This window comes from Lygodium microphyllum, chromosome 24, assembly GCF_053477565.2.
Source record: "Lygodium microphyllum isolate KBCC chromosome 24, Lygodium_microphyllum_v1.1.10, whole genome shotgun sequence".
Classification (NCBI taxonomy): Eukaryota; Viridiplantae; Streptophyta; class Polypodiopsida; order Schizaeales; family Lygodiaceae; genus Lygodium; species Lygodium microphyllum.
This window is the reverse complement of record NC_141158.1, coordinates 29,385,160-29,411,687: the sequence shown is the minus strand read 5'-3', so window position 1 is coordinate 29,411,687 and position 26,528 is coordinate 29,385,160.

Sequence of the window (26,528 nt, the reverse complement as noted above, 5' to 3'; positions counted from 1 at the left end):
TTTAATTAGAATGCATTATTGTATGGTGGATTGATGTGTAGTTGTTTCTTTTTTTGCAGAGTCCATTCGATGCTCCTTTGCGGTGGGACGAGGTTTCGAATAGTGATGATCTATAGCTCGCCCTTGGGATCCTTGGAGCTCACACACCCTTCTTTTTTGGTCACATGATCTGTGTAGACATTTTCTATGTAGTAGTAGTATCTTACCATGATTGTACCGGTCGCTTTCATTATGCGATCATGTATTTATTTCATGTATCAGTGTTATGATTTAAGTACATTTGGTCTTTATTTACACGAGCATTGTACACATTTCTGAAACTATTTTGTATGGCCCAAATAAAGCAAATAGTGCTATATGTGGCAGGGCAGCTTTTTGCCCTGCCACAAAAAAAAACATGTTACCGTCGCTATTAGCGTCGCAAATTTAATGCACACATCGCTATTAGCGTCGCAAAATGTGTCGCAAAGCGTTGTTATTAGTGTCGTTATTTGCATCGGTATCAGCGACGCTGATACCGACTATTCTATGGCATCGCCAATAATGACGCTTTTTGCGACAACGGGGGCAAATTTCTTTATGAATATTTTCGTCGCTTTTAACGTCAGTATAAGGCCTATATCTTGTAGTGAAAATGACACTCTTGCAAAAGTCCTTGCATCCTAAAACTCCTCTCTACAAAATCTATCACTTTCCTCATCCAATTGAAGATCCTTATGCTTCACCTCCTTCATTCTACTAAAATTCTTATGATTGATTTAATAAATTCCTTAATTCTCTGGACCTATTTTCTTGCCAGACTTACATTAGAAGGATGAGAATAATTATAAAAGATATAAAAACTGAGACAAAATTTTCCCTCTGATGAGCATCATCTTGCTCCATATGAGGTATTGACAATTTAAGATTTGCAATAATTTCAAAAAATTTCCACCAAAAAATGCGGCTTTTGTAGAATTTCCAAACTAGAGTAACATGTCATCAAGATCACAAAGTGTTACAGTCCTAAATTCTAAAGAAGAAATGCTATAGGATTGCAAAATAGTTGCAAGCAAATTGCTAATCCAAATGAGGAATTATAGCAAAAGGACTACGTAAGACTTAAATAATTAATGCACAAAATAGTAAAAAGGCGCAGAGATTGAGAAACATCCAAGGGAATATTGTAGAACCGTAAACCTTCAGCAAGTAAAATTGCAAATCCTATTTTGGAAGGCTCAACTTTTTTTCTCCAAGAATACCACAATCTCAACTCCCTTCATATGCATGAAAAGCTATGCCCCTTCCAACCTTAGGCTAATGTAAAGACAACTAAATCTTTCCAAGGGTACAATTATGAGCAATTACAAGCGCTAATATGCCAGTATAACTTTTGTAAAATAAAAATGAATTAATATCATATAAATAAGAAAGGTTTTAATTATACATTACAATGAAATCCAGTTAAAGTCGGATACTTGTACAATCATATGAGTCAATTACATCCATTGATGGATCAATTCCTCACTCGCACCCAAATATATGATCCACATAGTCAAATAGATGTGGATCAAAATTAAACTAGTGGAAGTTTCCCTTCTTTTGCTCCTTGCCTATTGTTATCATCCAATAAGTATTTATTCCATTGGGAATGTGGTGCTCCCAATCAAAAATATATCAATAAGTAAACCAATATTAGGACCATTTTAGTCAAGCATACTCCCACATCACCATGAGCCCCTTCTTACCACATGCGTTTCCCACATCTTCCCATTGTTTTGTGTGTGTTTCAACTATTAGACTTGCCCCTTGCAAACACACATCATCAAATGCACATTTGCACTATACCAAGTAGTATGTTTCATGAAAGTCCCAAATGAATCTCACATTGCCACAACATCGAGTGGTGTTCTCATCATTTTGGGATTCAGTAGGAATAGCATTTCAATTAGTTGATCTAGGTCTCCTTACAATAGGAGTGGTAGATTTGGATAGTGGGAGAGATAGGAGGGTGCACTAGTAATGAAGACCTAAGAGAACTTAAGTTTAACAATGACCTTTCTAATTCACAAAAGGCCTTGTCTAGGTCCTAGGACAAGGGGACTATGTCTACACTATCATGATCTAGTGTGAGGGAGGTTGTGTCAACTTCTATGGGGGGAAAATGTAGCACTTGTGAGTTTGCAAAATTGGAAGCTCATGGTGGCCCCTAAGTTGAAGCTAATGGGAATTAAAAAGGCATTCTAGGTGTTAGATTTTATACCCTACATAATTCTTGATCAAAAGTTACTAAGTATGAAATGTTTAAATTCTTCATTGTTTAATAATCAAAATTAATAAAATTTTTAATAAAACACAATTTGGATGAGAGAAGAGAATTGGAAAAAACATGCATGATACAAGATTGGGTACAAACTCCCCCCATACATATGTGATCACCTCCCTATTGTATATGTTTATTAGTTTATATTAAGCTTCTATACTAAAATATATCATTGAAAAGCAACCCCTTTTTGGGCACTTGCTTTCTCTACTTGAACATCTTGCTTTTGGTCTGATAATTTCTAACTCCTATTCCAATTAACTTTTCTAAGGTTTTTAAAATCATAATCAAGCCTTCTAGACCTTACAAAATAGCTACATCCAAATAAATAAACTAAGCATAGGTGCAAACAATGTTCTTGGGCTAATGAGCACCCAAAAAGACAATAATTCCATGCTACGTAGCATACGACCCATAAATAAATCCTATGCATTAGAATGCACTTCCTTAGAATATTTATTCCACATAACTTTGTCTAATTCTAATGATCTGCTAGCCATAACACAAAACATATTATTATCCTTCCATCTATCTACTAAGCATAAGGTGACTAATATCACATGGAATGCTATGCATAACAAGTCACAAATCATGCAGTAAATAGGTAAAATCCTAACAAATAAATAGAAATCAATGTGTTTTCATAGTAAATTTCTATTGTCATGGTAGATTCTAGCAATTTTCATAACATTGCCTAGAAATGAAAAAGAAATTGTCCTAAATTATATAGGTGTCAACCACATGGTAATGCTGCCTCATATAATGAGTCTATGCTCATGCAACAAATCTATATCCATAGAATGTTAATATAACTGTGAGTGATAAATAAGCAATTATTAGATGATCATAAGTTAGAGTGAGCACTATCTTTTGAATCTATTGGGATTCTTCAATAGAATGATTTTGATATTTAACTAGATACCTATGATACTAATTTCTAGTTCTAGTTGTCATTTGGTCATGGTCAAGAATAACTTTGAATATTACAATTTATGTGTCTTCCTCTAATAGCAGAGGATTATCTACAACTAGAATCACTAATTAAGTTTCCTTAAAAACTTATAATAGAATAATATGAAAAGAGTTATGAATCTACTACCAATGAGAAGGAATGTCCAATCTAAATGCATTATCATTAATCTTATGAATAATACAAGATGATCCATAATATCTTGGATTTAATTTAATTTTTGAATGCCTTTCAATGGATTTCAACATCCTCTTTTTGATTCACTACCAAACTAAATCACTTTCTTTGAACAAACTAGTTTTGAGTTTCTTGTTTGCTTGAGCTACATATCTCAATTATGATAGCTTAATCTTTTTTGTCACTCCTTATAGGATTTTATTTTGGTCACTAGCTTAAGTATTAACAATTGGAACATCAGTATACTAGTCATGGAAATAGGTATTTTATTTTCATAAAAAACTTCAAATGGTACTCTACCAATAGAGCAGAATGTGGTGTGCCATTATAAGCAAACTAGAGGATCTCAATTGGTTGGTATAATATCTAAGAAGGTCAAGGATAGTACTATTATTCGCTTTAGTTATCATACTTTCTAGGTGAAAAGTCGAGGTGAAGTTTATGTTAGAATCTAAATTTTAAAATAATGCTACCCAAAATAGATTGCAAAATCTACCATTATGATTAGAAAGTATTAGTTTTGAAAATCTATGAGGAGAAAAGATTGTATTAATGAAAAGTTTAGTAGCTTGTGGTGTAGTCAAAGTCTTTTTACAAGGGAGAAAATAAGCTTATTTGCTGAATCTATCCATGCTATTCTATATCATCTCATGATGTGAAAATGTTTTGGGAATTCAAGTAACAAAGTCTATAGGATTTTCTCCCATGGTTAGGTACAAGTAAAGGCATAAGTAATCCATAGTATTTTTCATGATGATGATTAACTTATTGATACATAATGCACCTATGCTTGAATCACTAGCATCGATAATTTTTAGAAAGAAATGCTAAGAAAATTTTGGCAATATCAATACAAGTATATGGATCAAAAGATATTTCCAAGTGTCAAACAAATTGTTTTGGTGGATAGAATGAAAAACATTATTTTTATGTAGCAACATGGTTAAAGGCAAAGCAATAAATGAAAAATTATGAATAAAATTATGGTAAAAGTTCTCTCATAGTTTGAGACTGACATGTTGTTAGATGTAGTAATGATCATCACGATAGAGACCCATAGCATAATAGGTCTAAGTCTAGATCTCATGGGTAAGCTCACAATAAATCTCATAGTCCTAACTCTTCAGTTACATGCCATTATTGTGAGAGACAAGAATACATATGACCACAATGCCATGAGATACACCATGATAGGCATGATAAATTCAAAGGAAAAATACAAGCTAATGGTAAATATTGGATGATCCATGCATCACTAAATCCAAGGTCAAGATTGAAGGGTTTAATACATTGTAGGATGAGTTAGATGGCTACATATTGGTTACTTCCTCACTTGATGCCACACAGTTGTCCTTATTCTCTCAATGTTGATTGATGGTCTATCCTTATTCTCTCAATGTAGATTCCTTGATTTGGGGGCTTCCTTTCATGTAACCTTGCATTGCAATTGGTTTTAAACCTATGGTGCCATTTTAGGTTATGTAGAATTGGGGGATGATCATGTGCATGGTATCCAATGTACAAGTCAAATGGCTACATATTGGCTACTTCTTCACTTGCTACCACACAGTTGCTTGAGTCTTTATTCTCTTAGTGTTGATTACTCAATTCATGGGCTTCCTTTCATATGACCTTGTATCACAATTGGTTTTATACCTATGGTACCATTTTGGGTTCTATAGAATCGGGTAATGATCATGCATGTGACATTATTGGTATCGGTGATGTTTACTTACAATTTTTTACATGCAATCGGGTAATGATCATGTGTGTGACATTATTGGTATCGGTGATGTTTACTTACAATTTTTTACACGCATCTCCTAGCTTTGATGAAAAACCTCACTTTTGCTGAATAATTGGATTACACATATTATCATGTATCTTTTAGGTGATTTTCATTGGAAGATTACTTATGACAACCTCATTTTTGTAGAGTTACCAAAATTGGTAGTTTTTATCTCTTGTTTGTTTTCAGTTCTATGGATTATGTATTCGCTATCACTCACCTTCCATGTGTCTCTATGGTATCATCAGCTTGGGCAAATGTCACTTAAAGTAATAAAATTTTTAACTCTTTTGCAATATCTCCCGCCCTTGAATTAATCTTATTTTGATTCTTTTAATCATTAATTGTATGGTAGATATTTTCATATTGCTAGTCTAGCTCTATACGCATAGCTAAGTTGTTGGCTTTTGTTCACTCTAACATTTATGGACCCATGCCCTATACTAGTTTTTAGCACCTTGTTGCTTTGATTGAGGAATAGTCTGAGCATAGCCTAAAATACTGAAGATTAGATGATGAATGTGAGTATGTATCCTGTGCTTTTGAGCAATTCTCTAATAATCGAGACATTAATCAATGATTGACTACTCTTTATACCCCACTCCAGAATAGAACCATGTAGGAGAGGGTCCATTGTATACTTAGTCATGTAGCCTTACCCTGTACATTCTGGGCTGAGATAATTTATATTGCATCTCATTTGATTAATAGATCCCCATGCACTACTCTTGCTGGTAGAGTTGCAAAGGAAGTAAGGTTTGGTAAAGCTCCTTCATATGAACACTTGAGAGTCTTTGGATATGAGGCATGGCATTTTGCCATATTCCCAAAGACAAGCACAAAAGGTATGATCTAAAGTTTGTCAAATGCATTTTTCTTCAATATGGTAATGCATATCTAAGACTATTGCCTTTGGGATGTATAGGCTAGGAAAGTTATCCAAAGGTATGGTGTTATGCTCCATGAGGATAAGATGTATAAGAAACCTGAACATGTGATTAAGTTACATAAGGTGATCTTTTAGGAGAAACCTCCTATGACTATATAGCCAACCCTCATTAGACAGCCCTACAATTGTTGTTGATTCAAGTGGCCCAAGATCTGCCTATTGTGTAGGATTATATTGATGTTGCATAGAGAGGACATGATGTACAGACTTCACATTTAGCTTTCTGATGCTCTACTAAAGCATCACGTCCTCCTGATTATTATAAGCCCTCTATGGAATATGTCATGGTGGTGACAGATTTTGCTAAGCCCCTTACTTTTGAGGAGGCTATACACAAATTATAGTTCATCTTGGAAGAGAACTATGCAATCTGAGTTTAACTTATTGTAGAAAACCCATATGTGGGATTTGCTTTCCCTACCTAGTGAAAAACATTCATTTCCATGCAAGTGGGTGTATAAGCTGAAGAGTAATCCTACTCATCCTAAGTCAGTATATAGGTTCCCTTTGGTTTTGCAAATGGTTTTAAACAAGAAAAGGGAGTGGACTTTGACAAGATCTTCTCTTCTATGGTCAAAATGACTACCCTTCACTTAGTTTTAGCCTTAGTTGCACAAGTAGATATAAACTTATATCAAACAGATGTTAAGAGTACTTTTCAACATGGAGACCTACATGAGGACATTTATTATATTAGCCTAAGGGCTTTGTGAAAAAAGGTTGGGAACACCTAGTGTGCAAGTCAAGGAAGAGTCTCTATAGACTTAAGTAGGCAGTTAGGAAATGGTATCATTAGTTTGATGCCTTTATACATTCACAATCTTCTTCCCCTAGTGCTATGGATCCATGTCTCTACACTAAGAAAGAACATTATAGTAACCTTATTATTCTAGTACTCTCCGTTGATGATGGTAGTCTTATTCTTCTGGAACTCTATGTCTCTATAATAATGAGACCCATGATGGTAGCTGATCCGAGAAAATCACAAAAAAAATATTTTTCTAACACTTTGTTGATTTCTTGTACATTTGGAGGTTTGAAATAAAGAAGAGGGTGGGAACAACCTCTTGGGAAATCCAAGAAATCACTAGATGGAAATATTTCATGGACCGGTTTACCAAGGGGGGGTGAAGAGTAAAGATCAATGGAGGAAGGTGAAGGGAAAATGTGTAATGTGAAAATAAAAGACATGAAATGGATTTGTAGCCATCCAAAGGGCATGTGAGGCTCATAATATCATGGCTTTGGAGCCTTATGATAATTCAAACGAATGGGACCCTTCTTGGAAGCATTAGTGGAAGAAAAATCAGGCACATGATTTTGTAAGATTTTTTAAAAATACTTCCACTCTGATCCAAAAATACTTTTCAACATGAAAGTTGTAGCCGTGAGCTGAAGTTTTGGCTGGTATTTTTTTATAATTTTTTGGAGCTATGAGTCAAAAGATATGGCCAAAATGGTGGATGCCAACGTTTTCCAACTGCGGTGGAGACCACCTCCCAATTTTATACACACCCACACTTTCTTCCCCACACTTAACACTTCCATAAAACATCATCCATTAGACTCCCAACCCTTTCTCCTCTCTTTCAAGCTAATAAACCATTAGAATTCCCCTTCTAAATCACCCTCAAATCATCCTTAATTGTAGTAGTAATGTATGAATTCTCACTACTCTCTCTCCATTATTGCTAGATATGATGTTATTTTATGAAGATTCTCTATATGTTTTTATAGGAGAGCTCTTGGACTCAAGCTATGGGGGGAGAATGGAGACAACTCACCTATGATGGAACTTGATTAAGTACAAAATTGGTCAACAAAATATCTAGATGGAGCTTCCACATTGGTGGAACCGCCTTAATGCAGCTTTGGTGGTGTTAATTCATATTCTATCTTAACCTCTTCCCTAAACACCCTCAACACCTATATAAAGAGGCCTTCTCCTTTGTAATTTTCAAAAAAAAAAAAGAGAGATCCAAGAGGCCTTCTTCAGCCCTATTGAGCCTTCCCCATTCTCTCTCATGAGCTTATGCAGTTCATTCCCTTACTATAGCTTATGCATGCTCTACAGTGTAATAAGCCCATGCTATTGGTGTCCATATTGTGTATATTGGTTATGTCTTGAGGGTTCTCCATCTCTTGTTCCCTCTTAAGTTTTATTAATTCATCTATTTTTTGTAGTTCTCTCTCTCTCTCTCTCTCTCTCTCTCTCTCTCTCTCTCTCTCTCTCTCTCTCTCTCTCTCTCTCAATTTTCCTCTCTTCTCCCTCACAAGTTCCTCTCCCTCTTGCATAGCATCCTAGTCCGCTCTTCCATGACTAGGTGGTGCTCTTACCTCATTCACTTTGTGGCAGAAGGGAGTTTGGCATAGTATAGAGGCTGCCATACCGAATTTCCTTCGTCATAAATTGGTGCCCCCGCTGAGGACATTCTCATCCACAATTCTTTACCTCCTTATACGGGATGATACAACACATAGTGGTGCATCCTCTACAACAAGTGCTCCAAGTGGCTCTTCTCCAAAGCCTTCACCAACCCTTTTTGAAGTTGGTCGAAGTCCACAACTCCCAGAATGGTCTCCCAAGGAAGCCCAAGAAAAGAAGTATGCCTACCAGATGACAGCACGTATGCGGGTAAAAGGTGTTCACCTTAGAAACTCCATTCTCTCACAACGGAACAAATCATGTTGCCATCAATTTCTAGGTTCTCATAATTGTGGTGAGTATTTTGCAAACAAAGTGAAGGCCCTTTCAAGAGGTCCTCATCTCCAAAACATCAAATCCCTCTCTCTCTCTGGCCTTCCACATCAAAGGAGGATAACTATGCATGAACAGTGTGGAGTTTTGTAGAGGTGCAAAGTATGGAGACTACCTTCAACTATTGCTAGCTCGAAGGTTGGGTGTGGTTGAAAAGGTAGCCATCACACCTTATGAAATATATGTCACCGAGGATGGACACACTAAGGCAAGAACAATCATTAGTGAGCAAATTCTCTGTATAGCAAAGTTGGTGGGTTCCAGAAAGAAACACTCTGGGAAAAATCCTTCATAATTCAAGAAAGTGCATTCTCTCTACTCCCTTAAGTAGTCTCCACTTATGAATAATAATAATTGCTCAAATTTCTACACCTTTCACTTTGTACAAAACATCCAAGGTAATGTATACATCAGTAGGAAGATTTTCTTCCAGCAGTGTCTTGTCATGTACTTTGTGTCACGATTGTGGGAGAGAAGGAAGGAGTCTCACTTGAAGCTTTCTTGCTTGCACAATGGGGGAATACACACAAGGGTGGAGGCTGAAAATAGTTTTTCTCTTCTTAGTTGTGTAAGCTAAAAGAACTAAAGTACAAAGAAATACAAGAACCCTATATATGGGTCTCAAACCAAACTCAACTAACTAAGGTGGCATACTAACTGAGCCACGAACTAGAGTAGATAAGGATAGCTATCATGTAGCTATTATTCATGGGCGGTGTACCAACCGCGTCTGCAACTGACAAGTCGGTGACATAAATACACAACGGTCACCCTGGCGTATCACGAGTGGAGCTCGATATCTCAACACTCCCCCTCGAGCTCAATCCCAATTCCTGCACACCAAGCATGTCTCTGAACTTGCGCAGCTTCTCTGCGCCCAATGCCTTCGTAAATATGTCAGCTACCTGATCCTCTGTGCTGACATAAACTAGATCAATAAGACCTAGTAAAACCCTCTCCCGCACATAGTGATAATGCACCTCAATGTGCTTTGTTCTAGCATGATAGACTGGGTTATTTGCCAAGTGTATACTACTCATGTTGTCACAATAAATGACAACTGGCCCATCTGTAGACTGATGCATATCATAAAGTAGCTTATGCAACCAAGCTACCTCACATGCAGCCATTGCTGCACTCCTGTACTCAGCCTCTGTGCTCGACAAGGCAACTGTAGGCTGTTTCTTGCTGCTCCAAGTGACTGCAGCACTCCCAAAAGAGAACACATATCCACTGGTAGATCGTCTATCAGAAATACTACCAGCCCAATCAGCATCAGTGTATCCATGCAACTGTATCTGAACCCCAGTCTCATAAAATAGTCCATACTGCAATGTGGACTTCACATACCTGAGTATGCATCTAGCCGCATCCAAATGTGGTTTCCTTGGAGCCTGCATAAACTGACTTACCAATCCAACAGCATAGCTCAAATCTATCCTGGTAATAGTCATATAAATCAAACTTCCTACTATGCGTTTGTACATAGTAGGGTCTTCCAAAAGCTCACCTGCATCTGCGCTCAGCTTCACATTCTGCTCCAAAGGAACTGAAATAGGCTTATAGCCTGTCATCTCATATTTGGACAGCATGTCCAATCCATACTGCCTCTGCAAGAGCTGTATCCCACTTGGTGATCTAATCACCTCAATGCCCAAGAAATAACGCAGCTCTCCCAAATCCTTCATCTCAAACTTCTACTTCAATAGCATTTTCACATGAAGGATATCTTCATCACTGTCACCTGTCATAATCAAATCATCAACATAAATGACAAGTAGCATAATACCTTTCTCTGTTTTTCTCACATAAAGTGAGAAATTTGCCTTGGAAATCTAAAAGCCAATAGTGACAAGATATTGTCCTATCTTGTCAGACCATGCTCTAGGTGCTTGCTTCAAGCCATACAAGGCTTTCTTCAACCTGCAAACAAACTCAGGATAAACAGCACGCACATAACCTGGTGGCTGCTCCATATAGACCTCTTCTTGCAAATCACCATGCAAGAAGGCATTCTTTACATCCATCTGATGTAAAGACCATCCCTTTGATGCAGCCATAGCAATGACTGCTCTTACAGTTGCCATCCTTGCAACCGGACTAAATGTTTCTTCATAGTCAATGCCATATGTTTGTGCATACCCCTTGACTACTAATCTTGCCTTGTATCTATTCATAGAAACATCTGCATTGTGCTTCACCTTATAAACCCACTTACAGCCAATTGCATTTTTACCTTTAGGCAAAGGTACCAATTCCCATGTAGCATTTGCTTCCAAGGCATCCATTTCTTCATCCATGGCTTTCTCCCATTTTTCTTTTTCCATGGCTTCCTCAAAAGAAGTGGGTTCTGGTTCATGTATCACTTTGACCATATATGCATAGTGAATGGCTGTAAATCCATCATATTTCAGCCTATCCACAGGATACCTAGCTCTCGTAGACCTGCGCAAAGTAGGTTCACTCCCAGGTGCTCTCAAAACATCCCTGGTCTTCCTTACTCTAGGTGTAACAATAGAAGGAATACCCAACTCATCATCAATGCTCTGTTCTGAGCCACTGGATTCACCATCCACATAAGAGTGACCTGCATTCACATCAAACATGGATTGATCAACCTTCTCTTTTCCTTTTCGTGATACCTGCATATCACTATCTGCATTACTTTGAGAAGATTCTCCAGATCTCAATCTGCATGTCCATGGCGAAGAATGTGAACCACTGCTAGAGGACGCTCCAGGTCCACTAATATTTTGTGACCACTGCTGTGAATTCTGTGCAGCATTACCATTTTGTGCATCTACATCATCAATCACATTTACTGGTTTATACTAGCTACTCATCTCATCAAAAACAACATCTCTGCTCACTGTAAACTTACGAGTAGAAGGGTTATAGCATCTATACCCTTTTTGCTGCAGAGAGTAACCAATAAAGATGCACTTCTCAGCTTTTGGATCCAACTTGGATCTCAACTCATCTGGCACATATACATAGGCAATGCAACCAAAAATTTTCAAATGAGAAATATCTGGTTTCCTACCAGTATACCTCTCCTCTGGAGTCATTCCATGTATTGCTGCAATGGGAGTCCTGTTCATTATGTAGACTGTTGTAGCAACTGCTTCAGCCCAATAAAAATCTGGCAAGTCTTTTTCATTGAGCATGGCACGAGATATCTCTCCAATATGCTTGTTTTTCCTTTCTGCAATTCCATTTTGTTGTGGTATATGACTGCATGAATATTGCTGCTTTATGCCATGCTCCTGCAGGAACCTTGCAAACTCATTTGAGAGGTACTCTCCCCCTCCATCTGACCTTAGGCATTTTATTTGCAGGCCTGTTTCTTTTTCAACCATAGCTTTAAGGGTTTTGAAATGCCCAAAAACTTCACTTTTCTTTTTCATAAAATACACCCAAAATTTTCTGCTATAGTCATCAATAAAAGTGACAAAATAATGACAGCCTCCAAGAGATGCAGCTTTTGTAGTCCACACATCAGAGTGGATTAATTCCAATGGCTTCTCACTCTCTTGAACATGTCTAGGAAATGGTTTTCTTGCCTGTTTTCCAAACTGACAGGCTTCACATACCTTATGCATTTCTGCAACCTTGAATTTAGGCAATCCTGCAACAATATTTTGGGCCTGCATTGATTTAAGTCGATGTACATTAACATGACCAATGCGTTTATGCCAGATATCAATATCTGCAACTACACCGGTCCCATGTGCAAACATTGCTGCACTCAATTCAGACATGTCTGCATCCAACGTAAACATTCTGCCCTTCTTCTTTCCTTTTGCTATCAAGCGACCTTTATTTTTCATATCCTCAACAAAGCATCCATGAGGATTAAATCTGACCTGCAAGCCCTGTTCAACCATTTGACCAACAGAAACTAGATTCTTGGTGATATTCGGGACATGAAATACATCGGACAGGTATTTCTTTTTCCCATCCTGCATAGACAAAGGAATTTTTCCAATCTGCACAATCGGATGTGCAGTATCATCACTAGTCTCCACAAATCCTGGTTTTTCCATTTTCCTTGCATCCTCCATCCATTCTGCATGACCTGTCATGTGGTTTGATGCACCTGAGTCAACATACCATACATCATTGCTTTCTTCTGCACTTGTCACAGAATTGTTCATGTGCTGCACCATAAAAAGATGCTCATTTCTGTCATCACCCTGTCTAGTAGAAGATGCATAATTCCCTTGTTGCAGTTTTCCATTCATGATGTCATTCTGCTTTTTATAGCAGTCTTTAGCCATATGACCCATTTTACCACAGTAGTAGCATTCAACATTACTGTTTGCATTTTGACCTCTTTGCCATCCACCACGACCTCTTTGGCTCCCCCTGCCTCTAGAGTTACCACATCCTCCTCCATAGGATTGGTTTTCTTGAGTTTGCTGCATATTCTGATTTCTACCATGGCCTCCAGATCGGCCTCCTCTACCTCTGCCTCTACCTCTTCCAGCATTTGAGTAGAAGATAGCTTCTTTTGAAGTTCCTCCCGAAGAAGATGCACCACCATTTCTCTGCTCCTCAGAAATTAGAAGAGCAATCAACTCCTCAAAATCAGGAAATCTTTCACGGACGGAAATAGATGTCCGAAACTGCGCATAATCCTTTCCTAGACCATTCAAGGTCACAGAAACTAAATCATCATCTTCCACTGGCGATCCAATGGAAGCAAGTGCATCTGCAATCTTCTTCACCTTCATGTGGTAGTCATTGATGCTCATATTTTCTCTTTGCACATTATGCAACTCTTACTTGAGCTGCATTTTCTTGGCTTGCGTATTTGTGCTATACATTTTTGACAAAGTATCCCATGCCTCCTTTGGTGTACTTGCATCCTGAATATGCACAATCATAGAGTCTGAAATACTGATAGACAGCCAATACATAACTTTCCTGGCTCTCTCATGACATGCTTTGAATGCCTGCATTTGCTGTTGATTGGGAACATCAGGAAGAACTGGTTCTTCTTCATTTCCTGCAACAAATTCCCAATATCCTTTTCCCATAAGGAAATTCGCCATTCTAAACTTCCATGCTTGGAAGTTGTTCTTGTCAAGCTTTTCAGTTACAATCTGTGAAAGAGAATCAGACGCCATTACAGAATACTGCAAAAAATTCTGTCACTGCAAAAAACACAGCTTCACCCTCACAAGGGCAAATCTGCAAAACTGGCGAAAGTGGTATTTGACCACACAGTCACTTCCTAGTGACAATTTTGCATATACAGGAACCAAGGATGATTCTGTAACTCCCAATGTCTCTGCACACGAGCATACGATGCAATATCTGTGGTAACTTTTCACCGACCTGTAGAACAGTGGTCGCACAGCATAAAACAGAGCTTTTTCCTGAGTGTGTGCAGAAAACTTCTGCCTCCAAAACAGGCCCCGAAATGGCCTCAAATCAAAAAAACAGGGTCGCCAAGAGCTAAAGCCCTTTCTGCAGCATATACTGCCCTCTTGCTTCACCGCGAAGGGCGTCTCAACCTGAGACAATGCACTCTTGCAATTTCCGGCTGTGCTACCTGCAGAGATCTGCTCCCAAAACAGAAAATGAAAGCAACACTGCTCCTCTTACCTAAACACCGCGAGCTTGGCTTGCTTTCTTGAGCTCCTTACCATGAACAAGGCTCTGATACCATGTCACGATTGTGGGAGAGAAGGAAGGAGTCTCACTTGAAGCTTTCTTGCTTGCACAATGGGGGAATACACACAAGGGTGGAGGCTGAAAACAGTTTTTCTCTTCTTAGTTGTGTAAGCTAAAAGAACTAAAGTACAAAGAAATAGAAGAACCCTATATATGGGTCTCAAACCAAACTCAACTAACTAAGGTGGCATACTAACTGAGCCACGAACTAGAGTAGATAAGGATAGCTATCATGTAGCTATTATTCATGGGCGGTGTACCAACCGCGTCTGCACAACTGACAAGTCAGTGACATAAATACACAACGGTCACCCTGGCGTATCACGAGTGGAGCTCGATATCTCAACACTTTGGGGCTGAAAGATTATGGGAGATTCTTGTATCACCAGAACCTATAATCTTCCCAATGCTAGACTACAATGCATCCTTCAATATACATGTCTTTATTTTATTATAATAGTTTCTCATGAATCACCACGAGTTGTATGGACCAATCCAACCTCTTGCTATGCAAACTGTGCATATTATAGCCAGCACATAGCTTAGATTCCAAGGCATTATTAGAAGCATACTAGGGCCTAGACGTCTTGCTGAAATCAATGCATCTATGAACCCATTCATCCTTCCCCTCATAAAATACAACTTAAGTCTAGACGTGTTCATCTTTGTACTCTACTAAGGCAACATGGCATTTCCAAGCTTCTTTAGGCGCAATGGGAAAAATGCAGTGGATTTTTTGGATAACCTTGAGATGGCCTTCCTTGTCTCTAGGAGGGATGATGAAGCATTAAAGTTGAGGGCTTTTCCTTTGGTGCTCAAGAAAGAAGCTAGAATGTGGTTCCAAACTCTAAATCTGACCCAAAGAGCTGAATAGGAGGGATTGAAGGCAGCTTTCTTGCAGAGATTTCAACAAACTAACTCAGCTGAAGAGTTATGGCAACAACTTTTGGCCCTCCATCAAAGTGATCCTTATGGTTATGAAACTTATGAGGAAGGGTTTTTGAAGCTTTGGGGGCAGTGGTCAAACTCATTGAATCCTGGTGAGAGAGCTCCAAACTACCTTCAAAAGGATCGATTTATTTCAGGTTTGTAAGCCTTGCTCAAGGAGAAGGTAAAGGTGAAATTTCCAAACACTTTTGAAGATGCTTTGAGAATCACTAGGGAAAAGAATCGAAAGATTCTCTACCAAGCCCAAGCTAGCCAAGCAGTTTTGGGAAACAACATCACAACTATGGAGGCCTCTCAAGTTCACCCAAATATATCTAATGCACCATGCCTTGTTAGAGGTCAAGAAGACATGATCCAGCAAATAAACAATATTACTAATCAACTAGAGGGTTTGAGAGTGAATCTTATGCAAGGTGCAAGAACACCTATCGAGGGGAATGGTGGGAATCGACCACAAATGCGGCGACAAGCAAGGGAGATGTTGTGTTACAACTATGGAGAAAATGGACATGGCATGTACAATTGTCCTCACCCTAGAAGATATAATCACCCTACTAGAGGTCCTCAACAACAAGTAAGCCCTCCTCGTGCTAGGACTCAAGAGCAAGAGCAGTCACGACTTGCAATTTTACAACAACCTTATGTTCAAGCTGAAACCCCTGTTGTTCAACCAAATGTTAATGTCATAAAAATAGAGGAGATGGTCAGGGATAGAAGGCTCCAAGAAGAAATAGCGAGAGGTAAGATGAAGGTAGATGTAATAGAGACCGTGCCTATCAAGCGGGCACGTGTCCAAACTGAGGCAAGCAAGGAAGCAATCAATGAGGCAAGTACATCACGGGCACCTAGAGATGAAGGGAAGAAGAGAAAAACTCGAACTAGGTCTAAAATTGATATCCCCGACTTCCCTTTGGGTTCTCGAACGCAACCTTATGATCTGACAGCATATGTGAGCTCTCAAGGGTCAAAAATTACTTGGCCATAACTACTTCATGCCTCTCCAAAGCTACGATGACAATGGTCAAAAATGGCAAGCACAAGGGCAAGGCAAGGTAAAATGGTTAGTGCAATCAAGGCATATGGCCCCAAAGATATAGTGCCTTTAGTGGAGGCTCAAGTCAAATGTCAACGGATTCAAAAAACATACATCGATAGTGGAGCAGAGGTTTGTGTCATGACAGAAAAGCTTATGCATCAATTAGGCTTAGAAGTAATGGAATCCTCAACCTTTAGGGCAAAGATGTCCAACAATGATGCGGTCACATGTGTGGATGTAGTGAAAGCTTTGAGAGTTTCAGTTTTTGGAATCACTGCAGTAGTGGATGTTTATGTGATGCCAGTAAAGGGAGAAGGATATCCCCTCATCCTAGGGAGACCTTGGTTTATGGGCATCAGAGCTAGGCAAGATTGGGCAACAGGGGATCTGGAGTTGAGGTCACGTAAAGTGGGTGGCCACGATCAAAAGGTGGTTTACAACTTGAAGAGTGGACATCAAGAGAACCTTGAACTAGAAACATTTGCCGATGAGTGGAGCTCAAGTGGATGTTCCTCATCGGTAAAAGAGGAAGAGAGTTCAAGTGGAGAGAGTGATTGCACTCTTGAAGTTATGGGCATCACCTTAAAGGAACCTACCTCATCAAAAGACAACCCAAGAATCCAAGGAGAAGATGTGTGGGATGCTAGCCTAGAGAAGATGATATCCAAGGATATAAAGGATGAAGAAAGGGAGGGTTATGTGAATGTTCTCAAGAAGCATGCATCATTGTTTATTTCTAATTATACTCACATTACAAGTGTCACTGCAGTGAAGCATCACATCCAACTCAAAGAAGGAAGCAAACCTATAGTACAAAGATTAAGAAGACTGGGAGTTGTGCAACAGGATGCACTGTTGACGGAGGTGAAGGGACTCTTGAATGCAGGATTCATATACCCACTGAGAGATTCAAAATGGGTCTCCCCAGTAGTAGTGAGGCCAAAGAAAAATGGTAAGTGGTGAGTATGCCTAGATTACAAGCCACTAAATTCTGCAACAAAGAGGGACCACTTCCCTCTCCCATTTCAGGATGAAATCTTGAATGAAGTAGCGGGACATGAGCGGTATACAGTGTGTGATGGCTGCTCTGGCTACTTCCAGATTCGCATTGCAGAGGAGGATCAAAAGAAGACCACTTTCATCACACCATGGGGTTGTTTTGCCTTTCGGGTTATGCCCTTTGGTCTAACAAATGCCCCAACAACCTTTCAACAATTCATGAATATGGTCTTCCAACCTTATTTTGGTAAGTCCATAAGGGTTTTCATAGATGACTTTTGTATTTACAACTCAAGGAACATACATCTACGCAAGGTTGATGAAGGATTTACTCGCTTAGCTAGGTTGGGTGTACAACTAAATAAGAATAAATGTCACATTGGGGAAAGCAATGTTACACTACTAGGGCATGTAGTGTCAATTGAAGGAATTAAGGTAGATCCAAAAAATGTAGAAACATTGCTAGCTCTACCTTCCCCAACCTCCATCAAAAAATTAGTCTCCTTCTTACAAAAGCTAAGATATTTGGGTAGATTTATATACTTACTCTCTCAGGCCATATATCCCCTGCAACAAACAACTGACACGCCAAGAAACACTTGTATGGAGTGAACAAAGTGCTATGAGAAAAATCTCAAGGTGAAAAGAAAGGACCTTCCACCACCCCCATCCATAAAGACTCTTGTAGATACTTATAGCCTCTACTTTGATGGTGCATACAAGAGAACTAAGGATAAGGCAGCCGCAGGCATTGTTGTTTTCTCTCCTTTAGGAGAGAAAATCTATGGTGAAGGAATCATCTTGGAAGGTGTCCACTCTAACAATGAGGCAGAATATCAAGCTTTAATTCATGGTCTTTGTTGGTATCTTAGTAATTCAATCGAGAGGTTAAATGCTTTTGGAGACTCCATGCTATTGGTAAGGCAGATACAAGGTACATGGGCATGCAAAAATACAAACCTCTCTAGTAAAATAAGAGAGGCCAAATCTCTTATGAGAAGATTTAGGGAGGCACAAGTACATCATGTTCCAAGAGACCAGAACAAGGATGCCAACCATCTAGCATCATCAAAGCTGAATGAGTCAATGGTGGGAGTAGTGGCTATCAAACCCCAACTTCAGCAAGGCAAGGAAGACTTAGAAGATATTCTACACCTCTTAGAGCAAGGAGAAGCTCCCAAACACCTGACTAAGGGAGAAAGACAGTGGCTAGCTCGGAAGGCTACAAGATATTGCATGGTAAATGATAGTTTGTATTGTCTTGGTAAGGATGGTGTGCTTAAGAAAGTGCCTTCAAAATGGGAAATTGAAGAAATCTTAAAAGCTTGCCATGATGATATGTGTGGAGGCCACTTTGCACACAACATCACAAGTAGAAAGGTTCTAGAAGCCGGCTTTACATGGCCCAGTCTCTACACCGAGATGTCAAATATTGATGTCAAACATATGAAGAATGTCAGAAATCAAGACCACGATGGCTCATAGCAGAACCCCAAATCCCAATCAAGGTCTATGGACCCTTTGAGAAGTAGGGAATTGATGCAATAGGGCCTCTACCATGCACTCCATCAGGAAAAGAGTATATTATCATGGGGGTAGATTACATGACTAGATGGACCAAGGCTATGCCAACTGGAAGAATCACTGCTAAGGAAGTGAGTAAATTCATCTTTGACCACATTAGTTGTAGGTTTGGTACCCCTCTTGAAATACTATCAGATAGAGGACTAGGGTTTAGAGCTAATGTGGTGGGCGAACTCATGCAAAAGCTAAATATTCAATGACGACACTCTACCCCTTACTACCCTCAATGCAATGGATTGGTGGAAAAGGTAAATGGAATGATTTGTAAAATCATCAGCAAACATGTACATTCAAGGCCCCGGGATTGGGACAAGCACCTTAGTGGATCTCTATGGGCTTACAGAACCTCCTTCAAAACCATGTTAGGGTTCACATCTTTTCATATAGTTTATGGACAAGAGGCTCTTTTGCCTATTGAGGTGAAATTAGCTAGCCTTCGGGTATTAGGTGGCACAGTAGACTCTCAAAAGGAGAAGTTACATCAAAGATTACTGGACCTAGAGAGGCTACAAATGGAATGTGAAGAAGCCATCAACCACTACTCCTAGGAAGTTGAGAAGCATCGAGAAAAGTTCAACAAGAAGCTAACAAATAAAAACATCAAGGAGAAATCTTTAGTGCTTCGATATGACAATCGTTTTGATAAAAGAAAGGATGGCAAGTTTCTCTATCGGTGGGAGCGACCATTTTGGGTCACAAAAAAATTCAACAATGGCTCCTATAAACTTCAAGACATTGAGGGAAAAGTGCACAAAACCAGGGTAAATGGATGGCACTTAAAACCCTATCACATTAGGATGGGATCAGCTCAAGATACCAAAGAGTGTTTAGAGGCATAAATACCTCTAGCCACGTTGGGGGGGCTATATGATCCAAGAAAATCACCAAAAAAAAAATTGTCTAACACTTTGTTGATTTTTTGTACATTTGGAGGTTTGAAATAAAAAAGAGGGTGGCAACAACCTCTTGGAAAATCCAAGAAATCACTAGATGGAAATATTTCATGGACCGGTTTACCAAGGGGGGGTGAAGAGTAAAGATCACTGGAGGAAGGTGAAGGGAAAATGTGTAATGTGAAAAGAAAAGACATGAAATAGATTTGGAGCCATACAAAGGGCATGTGAGACTCATAATGTCATGGCTTTGGAGCCTTATGATAATTCAAACAAATGGGACCCTTCTTAGAAGCATTAGTGGAAGAAAAAAAAAGCACATGATTTTGCAAGATTTTTTAAACATACTTCGACTCCGATCTAAAAAAACTTTCAACATGAAAGTTGTAGCACGTGAGCTGAAGTTTTGGTTGATATTTTTTTATAATTTTTTGGAGCTACGAGTCGGAAGATATGGCCAAAATGGTGGATGCCAACTTTTTCCAACTGCGATGGAAACCACCTCCCAATTTTATACACACCCACACTTTCTTCCCCACACTTAGCACTTCCATAAAACATCATCCATTAGACTCCCAACCCTTTCCCCTCTCTTCTCCTCTCTCTCAAGCTAATAAACCATTAGAATTTCTCTCCTAAATCACCCTCAAATCATCCTTAATTATAGTAGTAATGTATGAATTCTCACTACTCTCTCTCCATTATCGCTAGATATGATCTTATTTTATGAAGATTCTCTATATATTTTTATAGGAGAGCTCTTGAACTCAAGCTATGGGGGGGAGAATGGAAAAAACTCACCTATCATGAAACATGATTCAGTACAAAATTTGTCAACAAAACATCTAGATGGAGCTTCCACATTGGTGGAACCGCCTTAATGCAACTTTGGTGGTGTTAATTCCTATTCTATCTTAACCTCCTCCTTAAACACCCTCAAGGCCTACATAAAGAGACCTTCTCCTTTGTAATTTGCAAAAAAAAAAAGAGAGCCAAGAGGGCTTCTTCAGCCCTATTGAGCCTTCCCCATTCTCTCTCATGAGCTTATGCAGTTCATTCCCTTACTATAGCTTATGCATGCTCTACAGTGTAATAAGCCCATGCTAGTGGTGTCCATATTGTGTATATTGGTTATGTCTTGAGGGTTCTCTATCTCTTGTGCTCTCTTAAGTTTTATTGATTCATTTATTTTTTGTAGTTCTCTCTCTCTCTCTCTCTCTCTCTCTCTCTCTCTCTCTCTCTCTCTCTCTCTCTCTCTCTCTCTCTCTCTCTCTCTCTCTCTCTCTCAGTTTTCCTCTCTTCCCCCTCACAAGCTCCTCTCCCTCTTTCATAGCGTCCTAGTCCGCTCTTCCATGACTAGGTGGTGCCCTTACCTCATTCACTTTGTGGCAGAAGGGAGTTTGGCATAGTATAGAGGCTGCCATACCGAATTTCCTTCGTCAGTAGCCTTATTAATTTGACACTCTATATTAACAATACATTGATTGCTAGGAATGCTCATAATGAGCTAGATGCTTCAAAGACTCAATGCAAGAGGAGCTTTGAGATAAAAGACATGGGGAATTCTTCTTATATAATTGGTATGCATATTATGCATAGTCGCACTAAGGGACTCCTCCACTTGTCTCGCAAAAGGAGTACATTCACAAGATACTTTAGTTCCACATGCAAGCTGATCAATTATTATATGAATATTAGTTGTGCATATTGTTTCTAGTGAGATTATAAGAAGGCAAAGATGGTCAATATTTGGTATACATCCATAGTGGTCAACTTGATATATGCTATGATAGCCATAGTAGACCTAACATTGCATTTATAGTGGGATTTTGGGCATGGCAACACCCAGTTGGCGACATTGGGACACCATCATCAAGGGTATCATTGTTGAAGTATAGAGAGAGAGAGAGAGAGAGAAACAGACATAGGGAAAAATAGTGAGAGCAATATACTCGTATCTTCTCTTCATTATTCCATCACACTAACTGAGTAACACAAAGTGAACTAGGTCTAAGTGACTATCCTACATGATAGATAGCTACACACACCCAGCTGTCATGTTAGTAGGTAGTAGATAGATTGACTGAGCTTGCATATCTTAACACTCCCTCTCAAGCTCAAGTCATTGCCTATATCCCAAGTAGCAATATAAAATTAGTAAACTTATCTCTACCAAGTAATTTGGTAAAGATATATACCACTTGGTCTTTAGTCTTCACATGTATGAGATCTATTTTGCCTCCAAGCACCATTTCCTTGATGAAATGGTAATGTACCTCTATGTGCTTTGACCTAGCATGATAAATTGGATTGCTTGTCAAGAGCACATGGGTCATGTTATCACAATGTAGCTTAACTAGGTTATCCACATCAACTTAACCAGTCAAGTAGCCTTACATGCAACCAATTCTACACCCTTGTATTTTTCTTCTTTACTTGAGAGGGCCACAATCAGTTTTTTCTTACTACTCCAGTTGACCATGCTACTTCCAAGTCCAAGTGCATATCCACTAGTCAATCTCCTATGATACATACATCCATCCCAATCCAAATGACAATAACTTGTAATCTCAATATGCTTACCATGCTCATAGAACATCCCATAAGACAATGTACTCTTCACATATCTCAAAATCCTCCTCACAACATCTAGATGAGGTTTCCTTGGTTGATCCATAAACTAGCTTATCAAACCAATTGCATAACTCAAGTCCAATCTAGTGATAGTGAGATAGATCAAACTTCCAACCATCTATCTTTACATTGTCACATTCTCTATCACATTCCATGTATCAATAGCTAGCTTTATATTTTTCTCCAATGGTGTGTCCATGGGTTTGCAGTCCAAAATGCCATTTTTCTCAAACATATTCTAGGCATATTGTTTTTGTATCATCCAAATCCCATGAGGTAACGCATAACTTCAATCCCTAAGAAAATTTTTAGCTCTCCCTAGTCTGTAATCTAAAATTCTTTCTACAACATAGCTTTTATGTCATCAATGCCCTATTGTATATCATCACCTATGACCAGTAAATCATCTATATAGAGCACCAAAATCACATATCCTATCTCTATTTTCCTGGTAAATAGGCTATGAAGAACTTTTCTTAGCTAAAATCTAAGTGATTGCAAGTAAGAAGAAGCAATCCTAGCATTCCATGCTCGTGGGGCTTACTTTAAGCCATACAATACTTTCTCCAATCTACATACATATAACAAATAGTCAGGATGCACATAGCCCTTTAGCTGATCTATATAAATCTCTTCTACCGAATCACCATTTAAGAAATCACTTTTCACATCCATCTAATAAAGAATCAAACCTTTGGATGTAGCTAGTGCTATAACAATCTATGGAGTATCCATCTTAGCAAGCGGCAGACTAAAGTTCTGCTCTTAATCTAGCCCATACTGTTAGGCATATCCTTTCACTACTAATCTAGCTTTGTAGCTCTCTAGTGAGCCATTAGACTTACATTTCACTTTATAGACCCACTTGCATCAAATAGGTATTTTTCTCTCATGTAGCTCAACCAAATCCATGTTTTATTTTTCAGCAAGGCCTCATATTCATCATCCATAGCCTTGCACTAGTTCTCATCCTCAATTGCTTATACAAAAAATGTAGGCTCTTTGTATTTCAGCACTTCTCTCATGTATGCATAATGTCTCACTGAGTATCCATTGTAGGTAAGCCTATATCCACATGCTTCCTTTCTCTCTGTGACCTCCACAATGCACGTGAACTAGATTCTACTCTCTAGGGAATAGAAAAAAGGCATGGCATACAAATTCAATATTACTTTGCATTTCTATAAAACAAGGGGGTGGGCTAATCCCGAATTTGAACTAGGTGGGACTTTAATTTTCATTGTGTTATCTTACAAGTATTGATGAAAGCTCTACTTAACTCCAAGTATAACCACTATAGATATACCAAACTCACTATCAAGACTCTCAGGGAGTCATACCTTGAAGTCAATGGACCTGTAATATCATCAAAAACCTTCTCTTTTCATGTATCTCTCCCCCTCACTGATGGTTTCATGTCAATGGATGGAAACCCATGGCTATAGAGCCTTCTTGTCCAAGGACTTACACTGTTAGAGGCATCATGAGAAGGTCCACTAGTAGAAATAGTGTCTTGCTATCTATTTTCAGCATGTGTGCTGCCCTATGAAGTGTAATCATATACTACAGCCTGCTTAGCACCATACCAAGATGCTAACTCATCAAAGACAACACCACAGCTAAGCAATATCTCTTGTGTAGTCAAAACAGTGCACTTATACACCTTCATTTCATGGGAGTATCTAATAAAAACACACTTCACTGCTTTAGGGTCAAGTTTCCTCCATTTGTCATCTAGAACATGAACATAGGCAATACTATCAAATACTTTTAAATGTCGAATATTAGGGTTATAGCAATAGAGCTACTCATAAGGTGTCTTCTCATGTATTTAGTAAGTATTGTTTCAATCCAATAATGTAATGACATATCCTTCTCATTTAATATGGCCTTGTGGCTGCCTCCATAATCACCTTCTTCTTTCTTTTAACAACTTCGTTTTGCATAACTGCAATGCTGATTGTTTTTCTAAAAACTTTATTCTAAGAAATGCAAAAATCTGAAGTGTGATTTTTCTTTCATCTTTCATACATCAAATTATACTTCCACGCACCTAATTTATGCACATTTTGTATATATTTTCCTATGTAATTTTCTGTTGATTTAATGCATTGATTATTTCAAGATATTATCTAAATGATTTTCTATAAATTATTATAAAACTCATATGCATCTGTTTATCATTAGCAAAATGAAATAGAGATGGTCACTTTTAGGAAAAAATTATAAAATATTCCCTTTCCTAACAATGTCTACCTTTTTTTTAATATTATGATCACATGCGCCATTAATGAAATAACAATAAATATCATGAAATAAACCATACTCAAGATATTTTCTTAATGACAGGCATATAATCCTTTTCCAAGTGAAAGAGTATTTTCACTAAATAGCTAATTATTATATTACTTAGGCTATTTTTCTAATAATCAACAGTTCATATGTATTTTCTTGAGAATGTGTTTGTAATTGTTTAAAGCCAAATATAGCGATAAGATTATAAAATTTTATTTTTTTCCAAACTGACGAGATGTTACTCTTTTAGGTTTTTGCTATAATGAGGGTTTCACAAATTTCTAATGTGTCATTTTCTCCATCGGTCGCATTCTTTACTTCCCTTGCTTCAAATGGGCTTTTTGAATTTCTAAGACCTCGTTGAGCCATGGTTGTCAAGAAAAATTGACGTGGTACATCAAGGAGAGTTGGTGGTGGTTGTCCAAAAAAATTCACCAGTGTTTCACTTAGCAATATGGTTGTATGGGAGGAATGTATAACATGGGGTAGAGAAAAGAGAAATGAGGTAGAGGGGGGGTATTTTCCTCCTTCAAAGCTCAAGCTACAATGGAAAAGAGAAGTAGAGCAAGTTCCTTCTTGCTTTCTTTGTGAAGGAGAAGGGGTTTATTTATAGGCAGGAGGGGGAGCATGCAATCGGCTCATTCTTTTGGCTACTTGTTAAGAGCCAAGTGAGCTTTATTAAAAATGCATTTTGATTGCCTACTTGTTGAATGGTGGCATGGGGATGATTTTAAAATGCTTTCTCTCCCTCCAGGCATCAAAAACGTCATGAATTTTGGCTTATTTTTTTGAAAACGTCTTTTTTCCTTCAAAACGACTTCATCTAATTGTTTTTGGCCAAGTTACCTCATGACTTATCTAGTTTATAAAGTCATGCCATACTCTTTGATACTTCACTTACTCAATATCATGCTCGTTCTTGAACGTTCTTTATCTACCGATTAAGGCTTTTGCAATTTGTCTTGCAGTTATAAAATCAATGCAATATTTGATGCATTAAATGGAACCGAGAACGCTAAATCAAATATAATGCGGGAAATTTTATGATCAAGCCATCGTAATATTATTTACGAGGAGTCTTTGCTTCTTCTTGGGTGGGAACATTGAGACATCTTCTCATGTCGAATTGTGGAATAGCTTTAATGCAAGACTCAATGTTAAGAAAATTACGTGTGGTCACTTATGTGACAGTCAGACGAGTAATTTTTTAAAAATGCCTCAAGCTCGAATTTGTTTCTTGATATGAAGTATTATGGTAGGAATATTATAGCTTATGCTTTAAGATGTATATCAATGTGTACCAGCTATAGTTATCCACAAATGTCACATAGTATCAAGTCCCATGCACAAGTCCCTAGGCATTTGAGTGCACAAGCTGTAAAGACATGTTGTTATTCTGTGTGTTCTTGGTAAATGGACCTAGCTTGTTTCCTAAGCTAACATGCTGAGCATACATGTCCCAAATTAGCATACTTAAACCTTGGTAGCCCTATAACAAGCTCCTTATGCTGC